Source organism: Pseudophryne corroboree, chromosome 2 (assembly GCF_028390025.1).
Source record: "Pseudophryne corroboree isolate aPseCor3 chromosome 2, aPseCor3.hap2, whole genome shotgun sequence".
Classification (NCBI taxonomy): domain Eukaryota; kingdom Metazoa; phylum Chordata; class Amphibia; order Anura; family Myobatrachidae; genus Pseudophryne; species Pseudophryne corroboree.
Window position 1 is genome coordinate 662,439,069 of NC_086445.1, and position 14,966 is coordinate 662,454,034.

Consider the following 14,966-nt stretch of genomic DNA (forward strand, 5'->3'; position numbering starts at 1 on the left):
AAATCTCCTCCAACCTTCTAACCATCCTTCCCCCCAGCACCGCTGCCCCCTCCTCAGTCAGGTGCAATCCGTCACGACAAAAAAGATGGCGCCTGACTGAGAAGTCCGCCCAGTGTTCCAGGAACACAAACCCCTCTTTCCTGCACCAATTCCTAATCCACACATTTACCTCCCTAATCTCCCTCTGCCGCCCTGGACTAGCGCGTGGCACGGGTAATAATTCCGATAATATTACCTTAGATGTCCTTGCCTTCAGTTTCTTTCCTAAGTCCCTATAGTCTTTCTTAAGGACATCCCACCTTCCGCTAACTTTGTCATTGGTGCCAACGTGCACCAAGACCGCCGGGTCTTTGCCAGCCCCTCCCAACAATCTATCTACCCGGTCCGCGATGTGCCATACCCGAGCACCCGGGAGACAACAGACTGTACGGCGATCACGGTCCCGGTAGCAGATTGCCCTATCTGCCTTCCTGATGATAGAATCCCCTACCACCACCATCTGACTAGGTACCTCTCTCTTTTATCCCAACCGCGCCAGAGGGACCGCACCTCTGGATGCTAGAGGGAGCAGTCTCCTCCGGCACCGTCATTTCTTCACTATCATCCTCCGATTCCTCGTCCAATCGAGCAAATTTGTTCGGGTTTGATAGTTCGGAGATGTCGTGCCTCCCCCTCTTTTTCTTCCTTCTAACTGTGACCCAACTGGCTACCTGATCATCATCCTCTTCTACCAGTGACCCCTCCCGCAACTCCTCCACCGTTCTGTCTAAACTACGCTCGAGATTGTGAATCTCCCTCAGTTGCGTATCGGTTTGCTCTAGATCAGTTACCTGGGCTTCCAGGGCAACAGTTCGCACACATCTCGTGCAGATGTAATCACACTGGGCCGGTAGCTCCAGGTGTGCATACATCTTGCACGACTTGCACTGAGTGAGGTCCCCAATCACAGCCCCTCCCATATTGTTTGTAAGGTCTAACTCCCTGTTACTCTCAAAGAAAAAGCAGCAAAAATAAAAAGTAGAAGACAAGCAATCTCACTTATACAATAATTAAGCTGCCTTATACTTATCTATCTTTGTGCGGTTACTGGTCCTTCACTTTTATGCAGCCGTAGTACTCTCTCCTGCGGCACCTATACTCCACTTAGCAGTCCACTTAGCAGTTGCAGTTGTTCCAGCTCACTGCACCTCCTTTTCACTCGGCTTCCAGCTCCTGCTAATAAAAAAAATAAATGCCCCTCACACACGCACAATCACAGCCCCTCTGCTACTCCAAGTAAGAGACCCTCTCACTCACTCACAAGGTCAGCCCCTTGCAGCCTCACCAGAAGTTTAATGGCACTGCAAATGTGTGTTCCTGATTGTGTATTATAAAACTCACCATTTTCTGTATTCTAACTCACCTTTTTGCTGTTTAAAACTCACACTTAGAAATCCAAGCAGCACTTGGAAGAGACAATCTCTCCTTGCTCAAACTGGCTCTACAGAGGCAAAATGTCCACCTCATCATCATCCTCCGATTCCTCACCCCTTTCACTGTGTACATCCCCCTCCTCACAGAGAATTAATTCGTCCCCACTGGAATCCACCATGTCAGGTCCCTGTGTACTTTCTGGAGGCAATTGCTGGTGAATGTCTCCATGGAGGAATTGATTATAATTCATTCTGATGAACATCATCTTCTCCACATTTTGTAGAAGTAACCTCGTACTCCGATCGCTGACAAGGTGACCGGCTGCACTAAACACTCTTTTGGAGTACACACTGGAGGGGGGGCAACTTATGTAAAATAAAGCCAGTTTGTGCAAGGGCCTCCAAATTGCCTCTTTTTCCTGCCAGTATATGTACGGACTGTCTGACATGCCTACTTGTATGCTGTCACTCATATAATACTCCACCATTCTTTCAATGGTGACAGAATCATATGCAGTGACAGTAGACGACATGTCAGTGATCATTGGCAGGTCCTTCAGTCCGGATCAGATGCCAGTTTTTGCTCCTGACTGCCATGCATCATCGCCATCGTGTGGTTTTGGAAATCTGATTCTTTTCCTGGCAGCTCCAGTTGCGGTAGAAAATGAAGAAGGAGCTGTTGGTGGGTCATGTTCCGCTTGACTTGACAAGTGTCTCCCCAGCAGGTCTTTGAACATGTGCAGACTCGTGTCTGTTGGAAAGAGAGATACAACATAGGCTTTAAACCTAGGATTGAGCACGGTCAGAGCCGGCCATAGGCATAGGCAAAATAGGCAATTGCCTAGGGCATTTGATATGCCTAGGGGCATCAGCAGCTTCTGTTGATTAAAATGATATGCGGCATGCCTATATTCTGTATGGAGCATTTCATATGCAGATACAGCCACAGTCTCACACAGTATATAGGCATGCTGCATATCAGTTTAATCAGCAGAAGCTGCTTGTGCATCCCTGCCACATAGCAATGCAAATAAGGTGCCCGACGTTAGCATTGATGCAAGATTTGTGAGGACACATCTGTATCCAAGCAGAGGCAGAGGTCACAGTGTTAGTGGAAGTGTGAGTGCTGTGTGCATGTGAGTGGGTTGGTTGTGCAGTAGTGTTCGGAATATGTGTAAGGAGCATTATGTGTGTCATGTAAAAATGCATTAGTAATGTGCAACATATGTGTAAAGGGCCACTATGTGTGTCATTATGTGTATAAGGGCATTAATAATGTGTGGCATATGTGTAACAGGGTACTACTGTATGTGTGTCATTATGTGTATAGGGGCACTAATAATGTGCAGCAAATGTGTAGGGGGCACTATGTGTGTCATTATATGTATAAGGGCATTAATAATGTGCGGCATCTGTGTAAGGGACATTATGTGTAAAAGGGGGTTAATAAAGGTTGTCATAATGTGTAAGGCGCATTATGTTTATAAGGACATTAATGTGTCTCATATGTGTAAGGGGCATTACTGTGTGGAATTGTGTATAAATGCATTACTAATGTGTGGCATTATGTGTATAAGGTGCTCTACTATGTGGCGTTGCATACAGAAAGGGCACTACTGTGTCGTCTAATGTGAATAAAGAGCAATAAGGTGTGGTGTAATGTGAATAAGGAGCAATTCAGTGTGATGTAATGTGAACAAGGGGCTCTACTGTGAGGAGTAACGTTTATAAGGTAAAGTGATACTACTGTGGGATGTAATATGAATTATGGACACTATCGCAAGATAAAATGTGAATAAAGTTGCAGTACTGTGTGGCGTAATTGGAATTGGGGTTACTATTGTGTGGCCATGCTCCTTCCCAGCAAGAAGATGCCCCTTTTTGGGCTGTGCGTCAAATGTGCGAACTGTTCCTATTTAAAATATAGGGGGTACAAGGACTGCTATGGGTGAAGGGTGATGGTGCTGGGAAAGAGGTGCAGGGTCTGAGGCAGAACCAGCGGTGGTGCTAGGGGGCACCAGCCAAAATCTTGCCTAGAGCATCATATTGGTTAGGGCCGGCTCTGAGCACGGTGGTCAAAATGTAGTGCTCTAATTTCAACAGATTGACCTCCCGTGAATCCTGGTTAAGCAAATTAAGGGCTCCATCCACAAGTCCCACATGCCTAGCGGAATCGCTCCATTTTAGCTCCTCCCTCAATCTCTCCAGCTGCTTCTGCAAAAGCCTGATGAGGGGAATGACCTGACTCAGGCTGGCAGTGTCTGAACTGACTTCACATGTGGCAAGTTCAAAGGGTTGCAGAAGCTTGCACAATGTTTAAATCATTCTCCTCTGTGCTTGAGTCAGGTGCATTCCCCCTCCTTTGCCTATAACGTAGGCAGATGTATAGGCTTGAATGGCCTTTTGCTGCTCCTCCATCCTTTGAAGCATATAGAGGGTTGAATTCCACCTCGTTACCACCTCTTGCTTCAGCTGATGGCGGGGCAGGTTCAGGAGTGTTTGCTGGTGCTCCAGTCTTCGGCACGAGGTGGCTGAATGCCAAAAGTGGCGCGCAATTCTTTGGGCCACCGACAGCATTTCTTGCACGCCCCTGTTGTTTTTAAAAAAATTCTGCACCACCAAATTCAGTTCAAGTGCAAAACATGGGACGTGCTGGAATTTGCTCACATGTAATGCATTTGGCATTGTCCGATGTCACAAATTCCCAGGAGAGTCCAATTGGGGTAAGCCATTCTGCAATGATGTTCCTCAGTTTTTGTAAGAGTTTGTCAGCTGTGTGCCTCTTATGGAAAGTGGTGATACAAAGCGTAGCCTGCCTAGGAACGATTTGGCATTTGCGAGATGCTGCTACTGGTGCCACCGCTGCTGTTCTTGCTGAGGGAGGCAATTCATCTACCCAGTGGGCTGTCACAGTCATATAGTCATGAGTCTGCCCTACTGCACTTGTCCACATGTCCGTGGTTAAGTGGACATTGGGTATAACTGCATTTTTTTAGGACACTGGTGAGTATTTTTCTGACGTCTGTGTACATTCTCGGTATCACCTGCCTAGAGAAGTGGAACCTAGATGGTATTTGGTACTGGGGACACACTACCTCAAGAAATTCTTTAAGTCCCTGTGAACTAAAGCCTGATACCGGACACATGTCTAACACCAACACAGCTGCCAAGGCCTGAGTTATCCGCTTTGCAACAGGATGACTGCTGTGATATTTCATCTTCTTCGCAAAGGACTGTTGGATAGTAGAGATGAGCGGGTTCGGTTCCTCGGAATCCGAACCCGCCCGAACTTCAGCTTTTTTTACACGGATCCGAGCGACTCGGATCTTCCCGCCTTGCTCGGTTAACCCGAGCGCGCCCGAACGTCATCATGACGCTGTCGGATTCTCGCGAGACTCGGATTCTATATAAGGAGCCGCACGTCGCCGCCATTTTACACGTGCATTGAGATTCATAGGGAGAGGACGTGGCTGGCGTCCTCTCCGTTTTTAGAGAAGAAATAGATAGGAGAGTGAGAGTGAGACAGTGACACTTCATTTACTGGAGCTTAGGAGGAGTACTCAGACAGAGAGTGCAGAATTTTGCTGATAGTATTAGTTAGTTATACTAGTGACAGAGTGAGACAGTGACACTTCATTTACTGGAGCTTAGGAGGAGTACTCAGACAGAGAGTGCAGAATTTTGCTGATAGTATTAGTTAGTTATACTAGTGACTGACCAGTGACCACCAGTGCAGTTTTATATTATTTAATATAATCCGTTCTCTGCCTGAAAAAACGATACACAGTGACTCAGTCACATACCATATCTGTGCTCAGCCCAGTGTGCTGCTGCATCATCTATGTATAATATCTGACTGTGCTCACACAGCTTAATTGTGGGGGAGACTGGGGAGCAGTTAGGTTATAGCTGGAGCCAGGAGTACATATTAAAATTAAACAGTGCACACTTTTTTTCTGCAGGAGTGCCACTGCCAGTGTGACTGACCAGTGACCTGACCACCAGTATATATATACTATATTGTATTGTGAATGTCTGCCTGTAAAAGTTAAACACACGTCGTGTGACTTGTGTGGTGTTTTTTTATTCTATAAAATAAAAAACTCATTCTGCTGACAGACAGTGTCCAGCAGGTCCGTCATTATATAATATATACCTGTCCGGCTGCAGTAGTGATATATATATATTTTTTATATCATTATTTATCATCCAGTCGCAGCAGACACAGTACGGTAGTTAACGGCTGTAGCTACCTCTGTGTCGGCACTCGGCAGTCCATCCATAATTGTATACCACCTACCCGTGGTTTTTTTTTTCTTTCTTCTTTATACATACTACATCTCATTATCATCCAGTCTATATTAGCAGCAGACACAGTACAGTACGGTAGTCCACGGCTGTAGCTACCTCTGTGTCGGCACTCGGCAGTCCGTCCATAATTGTATACCACCTACCCGTGTTTTTTTTTTTCTTCTTTATACATACTACATCTCATTATCAACCAGTCTATATTAGCAGCAGACACAGTACGGTAGTCCACGGCTGTAGCTACCTCTGTGTCGGCACTCGGCAGTCCATCCATAATTGTATACCACCTACCCGTGGTTTTTTTTTTCTTTCTTCTTTATACATACTACATCTCATTATCATCCAGTCTATATTAGCAGCAGACACAGTACAGTACGGTAGTCCACGGCTGTAGCTACCTCTGTGTCGGCACTCGGCAGTCCATCCATAATTGTATACCACCTACCCGTGGTTTTTTTTTCTTTCTTCTTTATACATACTACATCTCATTATCATCCAGTCTATATTAGCAGCAGACACAGTACAGTACAGTAGTCCATGGCTGTAGCTACCTCTGTGTCGGCACTCGGCAGTCCATCCATAATTGTATACCACCTACCCGTGGTTTTTTTTTCTTTCTTCTTTATACATACTACATCTCATTATCATCCAGTCTATATTAGCAGCAGACACAGTACAGTACGGTAGTCCACGGCTGTAGCTACCTCTGTGTCGGCACTCGGCAGTCCATCCATAATTGTATACCACCTACCCGTGGTTTTTTTTTTCTTTCTTCTTTATACATACTACATCTCATTATCATCCAGTCTATATTAGCAGCAGACACAGTACAGTACGGTAGTCCACGGCTGTAGCTACCTCTGTGTCGGCACTCGGCAGTCCATCCATAATTGTATACTAGTATCCATCCATCTCCATTGTTTACCTGAGGTGCCTTTTAGTTGTGCCTATTAAAATATGGAGAACAAAAATGTTGAGGTTCCAAAATTAGGGAAAGATCAAGATCCACTTCCACCTCGTGCTGAAGCTGCTGCCACTAGTCATGGCCGAGACGATGAAATGCCAGCAACGTCGTCTGCCAAGGCCGATGCCCAATGTCATAGTACAGAGCATGTCAAATCCAAAACACCAAATATCCGGAAAAAAAGGACTCCAAAACCTAAAATAAAATTGTCGGAGGAGAAGCGTAAACTTGCCAATATGCCATTTACCACACGGAGTGGCAAGGAACGGCTGAGGCCCTGGCCTATGTTCATGGCTAGTGGTTCAGCTTCACATGAGGATGGAAGCACTCAGCCTCTCGCTAGAAAACTGAAAAGACTCAAGCTGGCAAAAGCACCGCAAAGAACTGTGCGTTCTTCGAAATCCCAAATCCACAAGGAGAGTCCAATTGTGTCGGTTGCGATGCCTGACCTTCCCAACACTGGACGTGAAGAGCATGCGCCTTCCACCATTTGCACGCCCCCTGCAAGTGCTGGAAGGAGCACCCGCAGTCCAGTTCCTGATAGTCAGATTGAAGATGTCAGTGTTGAAGTACACCAGGATGAGGAGGATATGGGTGTTGCTGGCGCTGGGGAGGAAATTGACCAGGAGGATTCTGATGGTGAGGTGGTTTGTTTAAGTCAGGCACCCGGGGAGACACCTGTTGTCCATGGGAGGAATATGGCCGTTGACATGCCTGGTGAAAATACCAAAAAAATCAGCTCTTCGGTGTGGAGGTATTTCACCAGAAATGCGGACAACATTTGTCAAGCCGTGTGTTCCCTTTGTCAAGCTGTAATAAGTAGGGGTAAGGACGTTAACCATCTCGGAACATCCTCCCTTATACGTCACCTGCAGCGCATTCATAATAAGTCAGTGACAAGTTCAAAAACTTTGGGCGACAGCGGAAGCAGTCCACTGACCAGTAAATCCCTTCCTCTTGTAACCAAGCTCACGCAAACCACCCCACCAACTCCCTCAGTGTCAATTTCCTCCTTCCCCAGGAATGCCAATAGTCCTGCAGGCCATGTCACTGGCAATTCTGACGAGTCCTCTCCTGCCTGGGATTCCTCCGATGCATCCTTGCGTGTAACGCCTACTGCTGCTGGCGCTGCTGTTGTTGCTGCTGGGAGTCGATGGTCATCCCAGAGGGGAAGTCGGAAGACCACTTGTACTACTTCCAGTAAGCAATTGACTGTCCAACAGTCCTTTGCGAGGAAGATGAAATATCACAGCAGTCATCCTGCTGCAAAGCGGATAACTGAGGCCTTGACAACTATGTTGGTGTTAGACGTGCGTCCGGTATCCGCCGTTAGTTCACAGGGAACTAGACAATTTATTGAGGCAGTGTGCCCCCATTACCAAATACCATCTAGGTTCCACTTCTGTAGGCAGGCGATACCGAGAATGTACACGGACGTCAGAAAAAGACTCACCAGTGTCCTAAAAAATGCAGTTGTACCCAATGTCCACTTAACCACGGACATGTGGACAAGTGGAGCAGGGCAGGGTCAGGACTATATGACTGTGACAGCCCACTGGGTAGATGTATGGACTCCCGCCGCAAGAACAGCAGCGGCGGCACCAGTAGCAGCATCTCGCAAACGCCAACTCTTTCCTAGGCAGGCTACGCTTTGTATCACCGCTTTCCAGAATACGCACACAGCTAAAAACCTCTTACGGCAACTGAGGAAGATCATCGCAGAATGGCTTACCCCAATTGGACTCTCCTGTGGATTTGTGGCATCGGACAACGCCAGCAATATTGTGTGTGCATTAAATATGGGCAAATTCCAGCACGTCCCATGTTTTGCACATACCTTGAATTTGGTGGTGCAGAATTTTTTAAAAAACGACAGGGGCGTGCAAGAGATGCTGTCGGTGGCCAGAAGAATTGCGGGACACTTTCGGCGTACAGGCACCACGTACAGAAGACTGGAGCACCACCAAAAACTACTGAACCTGCCCTGCCATCATCTGAAGCAAGAAGTGGTAACGAGGTGGAATTCAACCCTCTATATGCTTCAGAGGTTGGAGGAGCAGCAAAAGGCCATTCAAGCCTATACAATTGAGCACGATATAGGAGGTGGAATGCACCTGTCTCAAGTGCAGTGGAGAATGATTTCAACGTTGTGCAAGGTTCTGATGCCCTTTGAACTTGCCACACGTGAAGTCAGTTCAGACACTGCCAGCCTGAGTCAGGTCATTCCCCTCATCAGGCTTTTGCAGAAGAAGCTGGAGACATTGAAGGAGGAGCTAACACGGAGCGATTCCGCTAGGCATGTGGGACTTGTGGATGGAGCCCTTAATTCGCTTAACAAGGATTCACGGGTGGTCAATCTGTTGAAATCAGAGCACTACATTTTGGCCACCGTGCTCGATCCTAGATTTAAAACCTACCTTGGATCTCTCTTTCCGGCAGACACAAGTCTGCTAAGGGTTGAAAGACCTGCTGGTGAGAAAATTGTCAAGTCAAGCGGAACGCAACCTGTCAACATCTCCTCCTTCACATTTTCCCGCAACTGGGGGTGCGAGGAAAAGGCTCAGAATTCCGAGCCCACCCGCTGGCGGTGATGCAGGGCAGTCTGGAGCGACTGCTGATGCTGACATCTGGTCCGGACTGAAGGACCTGACAACGATTACGGACATGTCGTCTACTGTCACTGCATATGATTCTCTCAACATTGAAAGAATGGTGGAGGATTATATGAGTGACGGCATCCAAGTAGGCACGTCACACAGTCCGTACTTATACTGGCAGGAAAAAGAGGCAATTTGGAGGCCCTTGCACAAACTGGCTTTATTCTACCTAAGTTGCCCTCCCACAAGTGTGTACTCCGAAAGAGTGTTTAGTGCCGCCGCTCACCTTGTCAGCAATCGGCGTACGAGGTTACATCCAGAAAATGTGGAGAAGATGATGTTCATTAAAATGAATTATAATCAATTACTCCGCGGAGACATTGACCAGCAGCAATTGCCTCCACAAAGTACACAGGGAGCTGAGATGGTGGATTCCAGTGGGGACGAATTGATAATCTGTGAGGAGGGGGAAGTACACGGTGATATATCGGAGGATGATGATGAGGTGGACATCTTGCCTCTGTAGAGCCAGTTTGTGCAAGGAGAGATTAATTGCTTCTTTTTTGGGGGGGGGTCCAAACCAACCCGTCATATCAGTCACAGTCGTGTGGCAGACCCTGTCACTGAAATGATGGGTTGGTTAAAGTGTGCATGTCCTGTTTATACAACATAAGGGTGGGTGGGAGGGCCCAAGGACAATTCCATCTTGCACCTCTTTTTTCTTTTATTTTTCTTTGCGTCATGTGCTGTTTGGGGAGGGTTTTTTGGAAGGGCCATCCTGCGTGACACTGCAGTGCCACTCCTAGATGGGCCCGGTGTTTGTGTCGGCCACTAGGGTCGCTTATCTTACTCACACAGTCAGCTACCTCATTGCGACTCTTTTTTTCTTTGCGTCATGTGCTGTTTGGGGAGGGTTTTTTGGAAGGGACATCCTGCGTGACACTGCAGTACCACTCCTAGATGGGCCCGGTGTTTGTGTCGGCCACTAGGGTCGCTTATCTTACTCACACAGTCAGCTACCTCATTGCGCCTCTTTTTTTCTTTGCGTCATGTGCTGTTTGGGGAGGGTTTTTTGGAAGGGACATCCTGCGTGACACTGCAGTGCCACTCCTAGATGGGCCCGGTGTTTGTGTCGGCCACTAGGGTCGCTTATCTTACTCACACAGCTACCTCATTGCGCCTCTTTTTTTCTTTGCGTCATGTGCTGTTTGGGGAGGGTTTTTTGGAAGGGACATCCTGCGTGACACTGCAGTGCCACTCCTAGATGGGCCCGGTGTTTGTGTCGGCCACTAGGGTCGCTTATCTTACTCACACAGCTACCTCATTGCGCCTCTTTTTTTCTTTGCGTCATGTGCTGTTTGGGGAGGGTTTTTTGGAAGGGACATCCTGCGTGACACTGCAGTGCCACTCCTAGATGGGCCCGGTGTTTGTGTCGGCCACTAGGGTCGCTTTTCTTATTCACACAGCGACCTCGGTGCAAATTTTAGGACTAAAAATAATATTGTGAGGTGTGAGGTATTCAGAATAGACTGAAAATGAGTGTAAATTATGGTTTTTGAGGTTAATAATACTTTGGGATCAAAATGACCCCCAAATTCTATGATTTAAGCTGTTTTTTAGGGTTTTTTGAAAAAAACACCCGAATCCAAAACACACCCGAATCCGACAAAAAAAATTCGGTGAGGTTTTGCCAAAACGCGGTCGAACCCAAAACACGGCCGCGGAACCGAACCCAAAACCAAAACACAAAACCCGAAAAATTTCCGGCGCTCATCTCTATTGGATAGTCAATTGCTTACTGGAAGTAGTACAAGTGGTCTTCCGATTTCCCCTCTGGGATGATGATCGACTCCCAGCAGCAACAACAGCAGCTCCAGCAGCAGTAGACGTTACACTCAAGGATCCATTGGAGGAATCCCAGTCAGGAGAGGACTCGTCAGACTTGCCAGTGACATGGCCTGCAGGACTATTGGCGTTCCTGTCTAAGGAGGAAATTGACACTGAGGGAGTTGGTGGTGTGGTTTGCAGGAGCTTGGGTACAAGAGTAAGAAGGGATTTAGTTGTCAGTGGACTGCTTCCGCTGTCACCCAAAATTTTTGAACTTGTCAATGACTTCTGATGAATACGCTCCAGGTGAAGTATAAGGGAGGATGTTCTTAGGTGGTTAACATCCTTACCCCTACTTATTACAGCTTGACATAGGCAACACACGGCTTGACACCAGTTGTCCGCATTTCTGTTGAACTAATTCCACACCGAAGAGGTGATTTTTTTGGTATTTTGACCAGACATGTCAATGGCCTTATTCATCCCACGGACAACAGGTGTCTCCGAGGGTGCCTGACTTAAACAAACCACCTCACCTTCAGAATCCTCCTTGTCAATTTATCCTGGTGTACCTCAACAGTGACATCTTCAATTTGACTATCAGTAACTGGACTGTGGGTGCTCCTTCCAGCCCTTGAAGGGGGTGTGCAAAAGGTGGAAGGAGCCACTTCTACCCGTCCAGTGTTGGGAAGGTCAGGCATCGCAACCGACACAATTGGACTCTCCTACGGGATTTGTGATTTAGAAGAATGCACAGTTCTTTGCTGTGCTTTTTACAGCTTAACTCTTCATTTTTCAAGCGGGAGGATGTGCTTCCATCCTCATGTAAAGCTGAACCACTAGCCATGAATGCAGGCCCGGGCCTCAGCCGTTCCCAGTCGTAAATGGCACATTGGCAAGTTTACGCTTCTCCTCAGATGCTTTTAATTTAGATTTTTGGTTCATCATTTTACTGAACTTTTGCTTTTTGGATTTTACACACTCACTGCTATAACATTGGGCATCGGCCTTTGCAGACAACGTTGATGGCATTTTATCATCTCTGCCATGACTAGTGGCAGCAGCTTCAGCACTAGGTGGAAGTGGATCTTGATCTTTCCCTATTTTACCCTCCACATTTTTGTTCTCCATTTTTTAATGTGTGGAATTATATGCCAGTAATATTATTATATCTATAGCAATGGCCTACTGTACTGTACTACTATATACTGTTGGTCACCAAAATGCTGCACATTACTACTATATATACTGCTCACTACAATGCAGCACAGATATGGATACTTGCAGTGACACAGAGCTGCAAGATACTGCAATGGCCTACTGTACTGTAAAACTATATACTGTTGGTCACCAAAATGCTGCACTGGACTACTATATATACTGCTCACAACAATGCAGCACATATATGGATACTTGAAGTGACACAGAGCTGCAATATACAGCAATGGCCTACTGTACTGTAAAACTATATACTGTTTGGTCACCAAAATGCTGCACTGTACTACTATATATACTGCTCACAACAATGCAGCACAGATATGGATACTTACAGTGACACGGAGCTGCAAGATACTGCAATGGCCTACTTTACTGTACAACTACATACTGATGGTCACCAACATGCTGCACTGTACTACTATATATATATATATATATATATATATATATATATATATATAGCATATACTGGTCCCATAACAATGCAGCAGATATTGAGCACTGATCAGGATACTGTCTAGAATTGAATCTGACACAGAGCTGCAAGATACAGCAATGGCCTACTGAACTGTACTAATATAATATACTGGTGGTCCCCACAATGCAGCACACTGAGCATAGATATTTGCAGCACACTGAGCACAGATATGGAGCTTCTCAGGCAGAGAACTTAGCCACATCCGCTCCGTTCAATCTCCAATGCACAAGTGAAAATGGCGACTATGCACGGCTCTTAATATGGAATACGATTCTCGGGAGAATCCGACAGCGGGATGATGACATTTGGCCTCGTTCGGGTTAACCGAGCAAGGCGGGAAGATCCAAGGCTGCCTCGGACCCGTGTAAAACACGTGAAGTTTGGGTGGGTTCGGATCTCGATGAACCGCACCCGCTCATCTCTAGTTATTATTATAATACTATAGCAGTGGACATATTACAGCAGCATATAACACTGTGACTGCCTGGTCACTGGAATGATTGATGGCCAGGACACTACCATTGGTCTGATGCAGCACAACACTGCAACACTGTGTGGGACTTGTGGTTGTTGTTGTTGTTGTTGTTGTTGTTGTTGTTGTTATTATTATTATACGGCAGCAGTGGACATATAGCAGCAGCGTATACCACTGTGACTGCCTGGTCACTGGAATGACTGATGCCCAGGACACTACCACCTGTCTGATGCAGCACAACACAGCACCACTGGACCGGACTTATACAGCAGCACTGGACATATGGCAGCAAAGGACACCACCACTGAACTGATGCAGCACAACACAGCACCACTGGACAGCACTGGACATATGGCAGCAAAGGATACAAGCACTGTGACTGGACAGATTCAGCACAAGCCACAGACACTGAGAGAACGGAGACATGTCCTCTCTGTACACTCTCCAATGCCGGAGTGAAAATGGCGGGGACGCACGGCTCCTTAGATGGAATCCAAATACCGCAAGAATCCGACAGCAGGATGATGATTTTGTGCCTCGTTCAGGTTTCCGAGCCTGGCTCAGAATCGGACTCGAATGGTGAAGTTCGGTACGGTTTGGTTTTCTGGGAGCGGAACCCGCTCATAGCTCATCTCTAGTATACATTTATATATATATATATATATATATATATATATATATATAATAAGACACGAGGCTGCGGCACTCCAATAGTAAACCATGTATTGATTTACATAATCATAATAGCAAGAAAGAGTGGCGGCAACGTTTCGGTACACACAGGTACCGTTGTCAAGCCGCTTGCTAACAGGCTGTGAAAATAGCCTGTTAGCAAGCGGCTTGACAATGGTACCTGCGTGTACCGAAACGTTGCCGCCACTAGGGCCGGTGCAAGGTCTCTCTGCACCCTAGGAAAAGCTTCAGCTTAGCGCCCCCTAACCTGCAAACCACACCCCCTTTTGGAGGGGAGATGCAGGTGGCCACTAGGTGGTCTGGGGTGAATGACATCATTACACATATACAGAGAAAAGGGACAACACTCAGTAGACACTGCATCTGCATATAGGGTCTGGTGGGTATATGTAATTGTAGAAACCCCCATGGGTTACTTAATTAAAAGTTGTTTCCTTGTTTTCCCTCATAATTGTCATGGTTCCTCTTACAGGCTCAGCAGCATTACATCGACGCTGCTGGGTGCAGACATGTAGGGGGTCATTCCGAGTTGATTGCTAGCTGCATTTGTTCGCAGCACAGCGGTCAGGCAAAAAAAAACGGCAGTTCTGCAACGTACGGGTATGCCAAACGATGTATTTTCACACAGGGTCTAGCGAGGCATTTCAGTCGCACTGCTGGCCGCAGAGTGATTGACATGAAGGGGGCATTTCTGGGTGTCAACTGACCGTTTTAAGGGAATGTTCGAAAAAACGCAGGCGTGCCAGGAAAAACGCAGGCATGGCTGGGCGAACGCAGGGCGAGTTTGTGACGTCAAATCCGGAACTGAATGGTCTGAAGTGATGGCAAGCGTTGAGTAGGTCTGGAGCTACTATGAAACTGCACAAATTTTTTTTGCTGGCGCTCTGCAATTCTTTCGTTCTCACTTCTGCTAAGCTAAAATATACTCCCAGTGGGAGGCGGCATAGCGTTTGCGCTGCTGCTAAAAACTGCTAGCGAGTGATCAACTCGGAAT